Source organism: Macrosteles quadrilineatus, unplaced genomic scaffold (assembly GCF_028750875.1).
Source record: "Macrosteles quadrilineatus isolate MER2022 unplaced genomic scaffold, UCM_ALF_1.0 Scaffold_2__2_contigs__length_208266976, whole genome shotgun sequence".
Taxonomy (NCBI): Eukaryota; Metazoa; Arthropoda; class Insecta; order Hemiptera; family Cicadellidae; genus Macrosteles; species Macrosteles quadrilineatus.
The window spans coordinates 10329939-10344957 of record NW_026542595.1 but is presented as its reverse complement, the minus strand read 5'-3'; the positions used below and the strand labels follow the sequence as shown (position 1 = coordinate 10344957).

The 15019-nt window shown below is 34.6% G+C and overlaps 1 protein-coding gene across 11 annotated transcripts in view; it reads right to left on the bottom strand.

The window, feature by feature from the left end:
* Positions 1 to 15019, bottom strand: part of LOC128986010 (RNA-binding protein Musashi homolog Rbp6) — an 802253-nt gene that overhangs the window by 313789 nt on the left and 473445 nt on the right. The gene's annotated exons all lie outside the window — the stretch shown is intronic.

Genomic DNA, 15019 nt, shown 5'->3' with positions numbered 1-15019 from the left:
TTTTAAATAATAAGTCACTCAAACTTCCCCAGTGAGTATAATTCGGCTAAGTTTTTAAGAAATAACTTGTATATATTTTTTACAAGTTCCTTAGTGACCAAAATCAGCCAAGTGTTTAAGAAATGGAATATTAGCTACACTCCTAAGTTAAAAGAAATACAGAGTATGAGTACAAACATCAATTATGCAACCAATTGATCCCATGACCCGACACACGACAACTTATTTCTACTAGGCTTACATATCAAAGACTTACCAAAACAAGAAGATCCAGGTGGAAGAGTGAGTGATGATACTATAGAATCTCCCTTTTTTATATCACAAAATTGTCTAAATTAATTTAAAACTTAACAATTTGAATAATTAAGGTCAATCAATCAAACATATTTGGTAATTGTCTAAACCTACCCTAGACAGACCAGTTTAACCCTTTCAGTGCTAGGCCAATAGTTCATATTTTGTAAGACTTTTAATTCCATTACATGTTGTTGAATTTTAACTGTAATGTTGTCACTATTTTAATAATTATGCTAATTTTGAATAATAAGACAATAAGAAAATATAGAACAAAGATAAATCCCAGTATTTGTAGTAAACATTAAATAAAACTTAGTTTTTGTAATAATTTTCCCAGTTTTCCTATAATTTTGTATGTTCTGATAGCATTCTTTGAAACCAAAATCTCATATAAAATCAAAATACATATAGTTTACAACGTAATATTGAATTTAACTTTGATTTAGTTAGACAAGGTTATCTTAATAACTTATAGCTATTTTAAGAAAAATAATATTTTGCAGCAAAGTCTCTGGAACACATTTATGATCACTGTTGTGTTTCAACTGAAAAATATCATCTAAATAGTCCATGACTAACTAGTGCTGCTACTTAGTAATGCATTGAACAACCATCTGTAGCGCTATCTGTTCGCGATCAGTGGTGTTAGCTTAAATACCAGTTTTTGACTCCTCAGTCTTCAAGCACAGATAGCCGAGAGGGCTAAGGCGTGTGTCACTTGGCCAGTGGCATTCGTCTGCTCGGGGTTCCATCCCCGTCCTGTGTGGCAAATAATTGGTGACCTGTGTGTTTGTAGCGATATACTACAACCGCTGGGGCATAGTGAGGTGTTCATAATCCTTGGGTTTAGACATACACCTCGAAATCATCGGATTGGGCGAATCTTTTAGCTAAGTGGTTGTAGTGTATCCTATGAACATGCAGGTCACCAATGGCCGTTTTGCTACTTTTTATTAAAAATAACCTTCCCTCATACATTTTAAATAAAAACACTTTATTTACAAGGTGTATCTCTAACCATTGGACATGCAATCAGATATAAACAAATTGCGTTATTAGAGTTCTTGAAATCTTTTACTTACTCTTAAATTTAGTACTGCGACGATGACGTTTCTTAGTTGAATATTTTTGATTTTTCGTTGCCGTCCATTTGTTTTTGCCTGTTTAAAAAACTTCAATATCATTAGTCTAAGACTCTACTATTCTTCTTTGAGCAAATAGCTCAAGACGGTCTAGAGGTAAACAATTAACTTTATGGCGTATGGCGTATGTCTTTTCTTTCGTCATTTATTCATATCAAAGCATTTTAAATATTTAATTTTCAATTTTAAAAATTCCTTTTCCAAACTCTCAATTTTCATTTTGCCTACATTACGGTGCTATTATAACAACTCAGATTGCACAATTTTTTTGTTTCCCCGGTAAAGTTTTCTGAATTTTCGTTTTGTCGAGCATTCCTCCGCATCACTGCGATAATACTGTTTTCAGACACAAGTTTGATTCAGGGCTCACGAATGTTTAACATTCCCCAAATCCTATAATCATTAAATTAATTCCTTTAAACATCTTCAAAATAAACAAATATAAAAATGTTTTAAATCCAAAAATCGTTTCTTTTGCACCTTTCAATAAAGACAAAGCGTATATTTTTGCGAATAAAATATAACTCTTATGTCGGATTGAGTTTTAGTCTTAAAATAGGTAACTGTCATTATATATAGCTAGAGCAAACCGCATACCTAGCATTTTTTATCTCAGAAAGTAAAGTAAAGTTTTCAGAAAGTAATCTCGTATAAAATCACCGAACAAACGTGCACTTCATCTTAACACGAAAATAATAAAGTCTAAAACGAAATATATGTATATAGGCCTACAAAAGTAATTAATATTTTTTCTTTAAAAGTACCTGTGAACCAAACTTTCCTCGGGGAAAATCATTAGTATTCTCTGAGAGTATTCTTTGGTCAATACCATTTATCCAAACAGATTTTTGTTGTCTATTTAATTCCTGTAAAATAGCTATGCAGTATCGTAGTTGGCTTTGATTTGTAAGCAACATTTATGATTCTCATATAAAATATTATATAATTGGTTGTTGTTTTATTTGTATCAACAAACCCAAATAAGTTTAACATTAAATAGAAAAAGAAGAAATTAAAAATGAAAAAGGATGGCGTTTCATTTATAACTAATACCAAAAAGCAGTTGAAGTAACTTTTAAACAGACTAATTTTTTACATAGTGCTAAACATATATTTAATAACTAACCTGGAAAAGGGGAGTGTTATATATTATTCTAAAACTATTCTAAAGTGTATTTATTATTTCAACTGAATCGGTAGACTCCCGCATTTCATCGCTTTCTATGCAACATACAGGCCTAATTGGTTATTTACTATTGTCAAACTGTTCACAATTCATGTTAGTTATAAATCATAAAAATCATTATTTAGTACACAATGATAATTGTGTCATAACGGGAAATACTTCCTCCAAACCAGCTTAAATCGTGTCTGAAAAAGTAAGGTTTGTGCGTTTGGCATGTATCTAGCGGCAAGGTAGCCGCGGCCGGGACTGCAGTGACGTCATCGCGCGCAGTCCGCTCTGTCTGGCCCACCTCTTTTACTCGATACATCTTGAGGTAGGTGTACCTATGGCTCTGGGAAGTGGGATTTTTAAACGTTATTTTTTTTCTTTATATCGTATGGTAAATGTATGATGAACTTATATTCAATAGGCCTAGGCCTACGATATTAAGTTAAGTTAAAATCAAACCGATAAGTAGTTATTCATCTGATAAAATAATTAAGTTATTGTTGGTTCTCTGCGGAACTGTAACTTACCCAGTAGGTAACATAGGTAAGAAAAATAGCCTACATTTTTATAAACTCATGAAAAAGATCAAAGTTAACTTACCGTAGCCTAACTTATGTATTAAAAAATTTATCTCTTTAACAAATCATACACAAAAGATTCATGTTGATTTTTAGAAATGTTACCTTTGTTATTAGGCCTATTATAGGCCTAAACTAAAAAGTAGGCTACACAGTGTAAAGAGTATCCTTAAAAAAAGATCTTAGGCATAAATTGTTCAATATTGAAATAGGCCTTGGCCTACATTATAAATAGGTACGGTAAGTTGTATCGCCTAAAACTGAACAGATTACGATAAGTTATCGCATATAGGGTACATTAAGCTAAACAAAAATATTTCATCTGATAAATTATCGTAGGCTAGGTTCTCTGCGAAACTGTTCACCTGAAGATGGGTAACTTAATCTAAGTAGGCCTACTATAAGGACACAGATATAGTAGCTGAAAGAAAGTTATAGGATACATTACTTTTTTAGGTCTATTTAAGGTAAGTTAGGGTTATATTAAGGCCTACCTTTCTTAGTTTAAACTTTCTACCGTAGGCCTATATTCTTTGACGGTGAAAAACACATTAAACACAGATTGTTGTATGAACAAATAAACATAGTACTGTGACATCATTAGACACAGATTTTTAACAAAACACTTGACAGGCCATACCTAGGCTAGGCAACACGGCCTTCTAGGCAATTAATGTAACAGACACACTTTACACAAAACAACTTTACATGACACAGCACTTCCTCGCTTCACCGCCTTCCTTCAAAAGTTTATACTGTTTAGGCTATATTTTGAAGTTAAGATTATCTACTTCAGCATTCTGATTGTCTGTCTCACCATTCTTCCACTGCCTTGGTACAATCGATGAAGACCTGTGAGCCCAATTTTATGTCTGCTCGTACCGTACGTCTTGATCTTCACTTCTTGGTTATCTGCGTAGTCCTTTTGTTATGGACCCTTAGCAGCATTATTATAAGTGGGCTAAGTTAGCTCTTTGAAGCAGTAGGTTCCCACTTATTGACCTACAGTATTATTTAGTATTCAATACTTGATGAAGGGTCCATAAGCTCAGTTGACACATAGTCGACTGAGAGTTCAATATTAAACTCACTAAAATTTGTCACTTATTCAGAACAAAGTCGGGAAAGCTCCTTCCTATTGCCTATTATTGTGTCCATTGGCTGAGTTTCATCCGCTCTTCATCAGAACTGAGTCTACTTGTTCTAGGTTAACCTTAACTTAATGAATGAGGTTTGAGTTGAATCTAAAATGCAGTTTGATTGCATTACTTACCTACGTAATTTAAATGGATAGGATTTTATTCACAAACTTTTAAAACCTACTTAGGTTGCCGTCTTATTATCAATAGCAGAATGCACTAAACCTTGAGGAGTATGTTCTTTCTGATTCTGTCTTAGTTTAGCGAGTGAACTGCAGACGACCGATGAAAAAAATATATATTAAATGAAAAAAAACCTTATTTGATGAAAAAAGTCTTAGTACTTATGTTATATCATTATACAGTGATATGAAAGTACAGTAACTTATCTAAATATTTTGGGGCAACATTTTGAATGACTGACTGAATAGATAAAGCCACCGACGCGAGGCCTTACTGAGATTTAATTTAGAACAACCAGAACGAAAATAACTAAAACCATTGATTATTAGATAGTGAAATCTTATCTAATATTAATTATTCAAAGATAACACTTAACTTTTAGCAAGTTAGGAAACAATAAGTTAGTAGACTTTCACCCACGGCATCGTTTACCGTCGCGTCGTACTTATTATATAGCATTGCCTAATGAAGAAACGTAGCTTGTAGAATAAACATGTAAATATTTATTTTTCAATCAATTGCGATGCATTTTAATAGATAATTTGTTAACTCCTGCCACTATTTTCGTAAATACATTATTCTAGAAATTGTAGAGTTATAATGTGAATACGGTTTGACTGTTACTCTATGGATCAAAGAGTAGTCGTTCTCTTTGTCTCAAGTAAACGACAAAATTGTAGGTCGTAAAATGTAAACAAATAAAAAGAAGAAGAAGGTAGCTCATAATGTTAATCTTATGGGACAAAATTAAAAATGTTTTTTTTAGATTTTATAATAATTACGGAACAAATATTTTTCAACAACTAATGGTCGCAAGATAAAGTGGTATAGAATCTTTGTGCAACACATCAAGTTTATAACATTAGGCATTCTCGAGATTTCGATCAACAAAAAGATGCATTTCACACCAGTATGAGAATTCACTTCGTTCATTCAACTATTTATTTTAAAAATAAACAGACTCAATAAATTTGCCTAACATTATTTAAAGTTATTCAAACTATGATCCCATCGCTATCCCATATTCTTAAAGGATAGGTACAGCTATACTTTTAATAAATACATATAATAAATAGCAAAGCACATAATTAATGTAAGCATATCGTATTTTGATAATAGTAGTACTGTATAGCTTATTTCTCTTCACAACCCCAATAAAAAGTCTAAGCGTTACTTTTATATGTTCGGTAACATATGAATTTTTAAAAAGAGTCTGAATATATAAAAACTTATTAGAGTTACATAGATGTTAGATAAGAATGTCGTTTTTTATAGTAAAGAGTTTCAATTTTAAAACAGTAAAAACTATTAATGCTTGTATAGTGTAGGAAAAATTACCTGTAATAAAACGTTAAGAAAATCCACTAAATAGAGATCTCAATTCAGAAGCAGAATTTGTTAACTCAAATACATGAAAAGCGTCCAACCCGAATGTTCATAAATAATTTATATTCCCGCTCCATTACACTTATTCGCCTTCTGAAATTCGCAATAAGATAAACACATTAGGTAAACGCATTAGAAATTCACCAAGGACTTGAGGTGCATTAACATACTTTGCCAGTAAATAAATGTTGCCGGCAGAAGGGCTGGATGCAAATGTCCGGCGCTTTGGAAGTAGGCCATAAATATTAGATGATGCAAGAGATGTATCGTGGACCACGAGGGAGTCGCAAAACACGTGTGTCCCACTATGATTATGATTGATCATCCCTCGTCGTGGTTGTAGTGTGTGGTCACTTGTACACACACACACACACGCACGCACACGCACGAGTCGATCTATCATGGTGCGTCTTTACATATCGACTACTCTTTACATGAGGATCGGACCAACCACCGATCTTAGAAGGCTTAATAATAACAGACGAAATCCATTTGAAATAGGATATTGTAACTTGTAGTTTCAACCGTATATCATAACTTTAAAATAAACGTGTCGGAAGGTCAATTGTCATTTAATAACTTATTAGTTAGATATTGTCTTAAGGTTTATGAAATAGAATGAAACTATTGAAAGCCCGGCGATAAGGACTGCTGGGTCCAGCTTCGAAATATCACAAAGATACTGTCTCATTTCAGGATCGAACCTGCGAGCTTTTAATTAACAGGTTAACACTATAACGAATGAGCTACTCACATATTTAGAATATCTTCGTAAGGCAAGATAATAGTAAAATGTTTCCAACAATTTAATGCTAAAACATTAAACCCTTTCCACCTGTAATAACATATTCAATAATATTCAATAATATGCCATTTATACGTTAAATAGATATTAAATAGACGTGATATAAGACAAACAAAACAAATAGTTGTATCAGGGGATTGATCTTTGGTCAGAGTGGTGTCCTGAGATTGTGGGGGGTTGATTTGTTGAATTAGTGTACAATTGGAATAGAATGACTATTTACAATATAGTCATTTAACTCTTTCGTTCATAGCCTTATAACTTGTATGTGTACGCATAATAAACAAAACATGAATTTCAGTCTCTACTCGTGTTAAAGTTTTGTCACCAAAGTATGAATTATATACACAAACTAAAATATACATCAACTGAAAAAAAACATTTTCTCCTATTAAAGTTATGATCTTAAAAGGAACAATAGTCTTCAAAGTACTGGTTAAATATCTATGGTTAATTTCTAATAACTATCGCAAATATTTATCACGACTCATGCACATACATTCGCACCTACTAAAAAATAGCCATGCTTTTGGTTTACAATAACTGTAACATCTACGTTGGAAAAGGAAATTAGATTAATATAAAATCTCCCCATGGTGAGATGATGAACAAATAACTTTAAACCAAGTCACAGAGAATATTGTTTATATATTGTCGTATTAATAATAAGTTGTTTATATGTCTTATGGCATATTAAGTTCAAGTGCATACTCTTATAATTATCTTACAATACTAATGATACCACACAATCGTTCAAGATAGATTTACATTAAAGATTTACGTTAGTTAAAACTTCGAAGTTCTCACTATCCCAAATCAACCTAATGTATGTACCTAAAATCGGTACTTTTAATAAAAACAATAGGATTCACTGCAGCGTAGGCCTTTGTTTATTCTTCCCGAAATAGTTTCTCGTTTCTGGACGGACCTGTAGGCAATACTACGGTTCTGAGTACAATACAGTTTCTGGACCGATCTCTCGGATGATTGGAGTGGTACCCAGAGGAGGGTTGATGTCATCGTGTCCTGAGATTACTCTTGACGCATTGCTACGTTTCTGAGTACAATACAGTTTCTGGACCGATCTCTGGGATGATTGGAGTGGTATCCAGAGGAGAGTTGATGTCAGCGTGTCCTGAGATAACTCTTGGCGCATTGCTACGTTTCTGAGTACAAATCAGTTTCTGGACCGATCTCTGGGCTGATTGGAGTGGAACCCAGAGGAGGGTTGATGTCAGCGTGTCCTGAGATTACTCTTGGCGCATTGCTACGTTTCTGAGTACGATACAGTTTCTGGACCGATCTCTGGGATGATTGGAGTGGTACCCAGAGGAGGGTTGATATCAGCGTGTCCTGAGATTACTCTTGGCGCATTGCTACGTTTCTGAGTACAATACAGTTTCCAGACCGATCTCTCGGATGATTGGAGTGGTACCCAGAGGAGGGTTGATGTCAGCGTGTCCTGAGATTACTCTTGGCGCATTGCTACGTTTCTGAGTACAATACAGTTTCCGGACCGATCTCTCGGATGATTGGAGTGGTACCCATAGGAGGGTTGATGTCAGCGTGTCCTGAGATTACTCTTGGCGCATTGCTACGTTTCTGAGTACAATACAGTTTCTGGACCGATCTCTCGGATGATTGGAGTGGTACCCATAGGAGGGTTGATGTCAGCGTGTCCTGAGATTACTCTTGGCGCATTGCTACGTTTCTGAGTACAATACAGTTTCTGGACCGATCTCTCGGATGATTGGAGTGGTACCCATAGGAGGGTTGATGTCAGCGTGTCCTGAGATTACTCTTGACGCATTGCTACGTTTCTGAGTACAATACAGTTTCTGGACCGATCTCTCGGATGATTGGAGTGGTACCCATAGGAGGGTTGATGTCAGCGTGTCCTGAGATTACTCTTGGCGCATTGCTACGTTTCTAGTACAATACAGTTTCCAGACCGATCTCTCGGATGATTGGAGTGGTACCCAGAGGAGGGTTGATGTCAGCGTGTCCTGAGATTACTCTTGGCGCATTGCTACGTTTCTGAGTACAATACAGTTTCTGGACCGATCTCTCGGATGATTGGAGTGGTACCCAGAGGCGGGTTGTTGTCAGCGTGTCCTGAGATTACTCTTGGCACATTGCTACGTTTCTGAGTACAATACAGTATCTGGACCTATCTCTCGGATGATTGGAGTGGTACCCATAGGAGGGTTGATGTCAGCGTGTCCTGAGATTACTCTTGGCGCATTGCTACGTTTCTGAGTACAATACAGTTTCCGGACCGATCTATCGGATGATTGGAGCGGTACCCAGAGGAGGGTTGATGGCACCGTGTCCTGAGATTACTCTTGGCGCATTGCTACGTTTCTGGGTACAATACAGTTTCTGGACCGATCTCTGGGATGATTGGAGTGGTACCCAGAGGAGGGTTGATGTCAGCGTGTCCTGAGATTACTCTTGGCGCATTGCTACGTTTCTGAGTACAATACAGTTTCTGGACCTATCTCTCGGATGATTGGAGTGGTACCCATAAGAGGGTTGATGTCAGCGTGTCCTGAGATTACTCTTGGCGCATTGCTACGTTTCTGGGTACAATACAGTATCTGGATTGATCTTTAGGCTGATGGGAGAAGTACCCAGAGGAGGGATGGTAGTCAGAGTGTCCTGAGATTACTTTGACGTATTGCTACGTTGCTGAGTACAATACAGTATCTGGATTGATCTTTGGGCTGATTGGAGTTGTACCCAGAGGAGGGTTGATGTCAGCGTGTCCTGAGATTACTCTTGACGCATTGCTACGTTGCTGAGTACAATACAGTATCTGGATTGATCTTTAGGCTGATTGGAGTGGTACCCAGAGGAGGGTTGATGTCAGCGTGTCCTGAGATTACTCTTGACGCATTGCTACGTTGCTGAGTACAATACATTTTCTGTATTGATCTCTGGGCTGATTGGAATGGTAAATAGAGGAGGGTTTGTAGTCAGCCTGTCCTGAGATTACTCTTGGTGCATTGCTACGTTGCTAAGTAGATCTACAATACAGTATCTGGATGGATCGTTGGGCTGATTGTAGTTGTAATTAGACGAGGGTTTGTAGTCAACGTGTCCTGATATTATTATTGGTGCATTGCTACGTTTCTAAGTACAATACAATATCCAAACGGATACTTGGGCTGATTGAAGTTGTACCTACAAAAGGGTTGGTAGCCAGCGTGTCCTGAGATTGCTCTTGGCGCATTGCTACGTTTCTGAGTACAATACAGTTTCTGGATTGATCTCTGGGCTGGTTGGAATTGTACCCAGAGAAGAATTGGTAGCCAGCGTATCCTAAGATTACTCTTGGCGCATTAATACGTTTCTGATTACAATACAGTTTCTGGATTGATCTCTGGGCTGATTGGAATTATACCCAGGGGAGGGTTGGTAGTCTGCGTGTCCTGAGATTACTCTTGGCGCATTGCTACGTTTCTGAGTACAATATGGTTTCTGGATTGATCTCTGGTCTGATTGGAGTGGTACCCAGAGGAGGGTTGGTAGTCAGCGTGTCCTGAGATTACTCTTGGCGCATTGCTACGTTTCTGAGTTTAATATAGTTTTTCTTGAATACAAGAAGTTGATTTGTTCAATTTAATTGAAATATTTCTTAACATATCTTCAACACAGCAGTCTACTATTTAAAAACATAAGTAGCATCAATATAATTTTGTTATATACAGAACAAAAGGTTATACGTGAAAACCTGCAAAATATTAGATCGGGAAGCAGTTCTTAGCTAGTAATTTTAGAAAAATGTATATACTGGCAAAGAAGCTGTTCTTCTTCTGTATCTTAAAAATTAGATCTGAAGGACAAAATGCACCATAAATATGATATGTTCTGTGTAACCTTTTGATAAAAAAGAATGTGGCCGTTTTAAACGTAAATTTTTAATCGGGATTTATTATTTCAACCTAATCCCTAAAAACTTTTGCCGATTAATAAAGATTGAAAGTAATTGTCAACAAATATAGTTAAAGAAGAGGAAAAATAGGGTGAATAGAACTACACATAATACACGTATTACGCAAAAGAAATTGTTTAACAATAACCTACAATAAATAACTAATCAGTATGTATGTCCCAACTTATAATAATGTTTGATACTCCTAATTTAAAACGTATAAAATTACGTTATATTAGTTACATACTTTAATAAGAACTTACTAAGAATGTTTGAAACTCTGCATTTGTAGGTTTCAAATGGGTTTATTTAAATCACTAACCTACTTAAACATTTATTAATAAAACAACTTTGAGAGTTATCAAACATAAATTTTTTACTCTCTACATATTTGAGCTATGTCCTAATTGATACAAAAACACGATCTAAGACTGAGATTTAAATATCGAATATTGAGATTACAACCCATCAATATCGACTTTTCATTAAATACAATCCATAAGTAAATTGTCAGCATAATGGTTAAGGAGAGGTATTTTGATTTAATCTAAAGAAACGTAGATAAGGCTAAAATAGCAATCCGTCTGGAATTGAAGGAATGGTGCAATGCGACTGCGACAGTCAAGACTTGCCTAGAGTCTGAATAACACCTTGGAGGCCGCGTCACAATCTAACAATCTAGCAATCTAGGCCTACCAATCTAACAATCTAGCACTGTCGCCGTCTTCAGCGCAGACAGGTGATTGCTACTATAGTAAAGTCCCAACACAATTTAAACTAGGATTTATAAAAAGTAGGATGGATACACGTTTCTTTAACTGTTGTATTTTCAGTTTGATTTACGAACAAGGGTAAACATGTCAAGTCTTCATTTTCATATCAATTGATCTCTTTAATCTCTTTGAAAATATACATGACGTATTCGTGAACGATTATGAAGGATCCCGATGGGCTTATGATTTTTAGTTGGGGGTTAAAGAAAACTGACTGTAAAATATATCAAAATGATGAGAAGTAATTACACAATTGTAAAACACTGCCCTAGTTGATGAAACAGGGGTCCATAGTATCCTACCTAAGGTCCATTAAAATTATTTTAAAACACGTAATCTTTGTTTTATTGTAAAAACATATTTCGGGATTTAACATTATTTTTACGAGAAGTAAAAACTAATTTAATAGCTCCCTTGTATTCTTTGTAACAGAACAGTTTAAAGAAGTTATAGATGTGTCCTGATGCTACTTTGTTCAAATTGGATTTACCGATCCTTCTGCCTATTCAATCGTCCTTACTATATTCTAAGAAAATTACATAGCTAAGGGGAAATCTTTTTTTTAAATACAACTTATAACGAAAAAAGTTCTAGCCTACGATTTGCCTACTTAGTAAAAGAAATAGATTTTCTGAATGTCTAGGTGCCATTTTCTATGTACAGTAGTTTTATTTTTGGCAGGTTGAACTGTATTGTAAAACATCAAGTTTATAAATACTTTTAACTTACTCAAACGGTATACATGCAATACCGCAGTTAATTATTCTTCGATGTAATAAGCGTGACAAATGTGACCTTTGTTTGTGTAATTAATGTTGTCATTTCGGGTCCTTCATTATTGACGTTCAAATTATCCTGACAATCGCATTGATGGCTGCTGTAGATGTACCACGAGTCTGATCTCTAGCGATCTCAATGATTGAGACTACTCGTCTCGTGATTCTCTCAAGTCTCAATCACGTCTCTAATCTCAAGACAATTAAAATATCACTTTGCAGAACAACTTTGTGTCGTCTGATGTATTTATAATGTTCTTTTGTAATAATCAAAGATTTAGTTAGTATATTTTTTTATCTAAATGTTTTCCACTTTTAATCAATTCACCTACTATTATAAGAAAATACACAATCTTTGCTTCTATTAGTTTCATTGTTTTAAATTAATATAATTTATTTTTGTAAAAAAATACAACCGACTTCAAACGCTCTAAAAAGAATGAAATAATTTCAATAAAGTAAACTTTTGTATTAGGCAAGCTCACGTATTTTAAGTCGGCGCGACTCTATGATGATTTTTGATACAAAATTGAAAGAGGGTGTCCATATTGCAGGTGACTATCTATAACTAAAGGTGTTGATCTGCATGTCTTTTTCATAGTTATGCGTTCAGTGTTATTTTATTACCGTAATCAGAGATCGGCATTATAGTGGTATCAACGAGTATCTTTTAAAAGATTACGCATTTAAATGTTTCTAACTTGGAAAAGTAACGTTTTAATACTAAACTAGCTTCTTTTCCCTATCATAATATCAAACTCAATTATTTTCCTATTCATATACAGTAGAACATTTGTGTGTGTTATTTTCATAATGCATTTATTCTGAAGTAAACATAAAATACAAGAAAATATTTCCTTTAATATATAAACAAAACAGTTCAGTATGTTTTTTATATATTTATGTTATCCAGCTACAATTTATTGATATTCAAAATACACACACAATATTTAATTTCAATCATATTTGCAGTTTGAGCCGCGCCGACTTGAAATACGTGAGCTTGCCTAATACAAAAGTTTACTTTATTGAAATTATTTCATTCTTTTTAGAGCGTTTGAAGTCGGTTGTATTTTTTTACAAAAATAAATTATTTCATGATTTTTAGTGACTGTATAATTTTTTATATATTAATTACTTGAGGATTTTTGATAAGCAAAACTGTTTGACACAATCAAAAGTTCCACAGAACAATCATTATTTTAAAACTGCTTGAATCACCTGTTCAGGTTGCATAATCAATGGGTATGAAAATAAACATTTTTAGATATTCCTTAAGAAAGAAAGAGTTGTCCATTACATTAGGCCTAATGAAAAACTAATTGTCTTTTCTAGATACATTGAAATGTCAGACATCATAGTTTCCTGCAATCGGTGTACTTATACATTGTAAAAAGAAATACAGTAACGTCTCAAGCCTTTTGGAACAATATGAAAGTTATTCCTCAGCTACCAGCACTAAAAAATCTCTCAAAAGTGGAAAATTGGTCGTTAACACGTATAGTACCTTTGGAAAATATTATATGAAAGTTGGTTCAGCTAAAAGTGGTGTAAGTCATGTAGGGGGTTTTGTTTGCTCATGATATAGCCTAGTCGAAATTGCAAATCATCTTCCTCTAGGACTTTCCGAAGCAGGCATAATAGTATTGATATGTTATAGTAACTGGGTGGAGAATATTAATAAACATTCCACATCTGCAAATGAAATATGTATAAGAAAGATTGGTTCAGCTAAAAGTGGTGCAAGCCATGTAGGTGGTTTTGTTTGATCAAGATATAGCCTAGTCGAAATTGCAAATCATCTTCCTCTAGGACTTTCCGAAGCAAGCATAATAGTATTGATATGTTTAAGTAACTGGGTAGAGAATATTAATAAACATTCCACATCTGCAAATGCATATTTAGTAATTAAAATATTTAAGACTTTTAAGACAATTGACGATTATGCACTATCACACTTCTTAGGTCGTGTAAGGAATAATTGCATTTAATTTATATTTAGACCTGTTTTACGAATGCTTTGGTTTTCACAATACACCTTTATTTGCCAATATCATACAGCTATTCACTGAAACATATATGTTTTTGTAAGTCAGAATATTCAATACTAAAAACAGAATTGCTGTATACACAAATCAGGTAAAACGTTAAAATACATTTTTTATAGTAACCAAAACAAAATGCATTTTTCTCAATGTAATTCATTTAGGCTCCATGGCAAGAAATAGTTTATTGATCAATATGAAGCAACTGTTTCATGAAAATTGTCTGTAGCTTCATTTGAATGGTTTCAACTAACAGCTGTAGGAATGTTATTAAATATTGCCTTTTATGCACAATTGTAAACAATCTGCACAAATGTAAACAAAATAAATGTTGAATATTTAAGGTTTTCAGAATTTTTCACCGAAACAAATATTATACTTAAACATAATATATAAGGTACCAAATAGAAACTCTCCTGGTTATTTTGGTGGTGGAACCACACTGATCGGTAAAAGAATCACAGAGAAATTGGTGAACATACATAGAAAAAAAAAAACATCGCCACAAACAAATTGAGAACCTCCTCCTTTTGTTGGTAGTGGGGAAGTCGGTTAAAAAAGGACAGACAACCCGTGGTAGATCGTGTGTGTGAGAGGGCGAGATAATATGTAGACAATGAATAAACCTTCGTCGCCGTTTTTACCAGTCCCTTCAGTAGTGGTGAACCCACAATATGACCCCACTTTCGGCGTTTTAGAGGCACTTTTAGGGCACTTTTTATAGGGGAAAAATGAGAAAAATGAGTGGCTCATTTTTTTGGCCACTTTTTTAAAGACCCAGCTC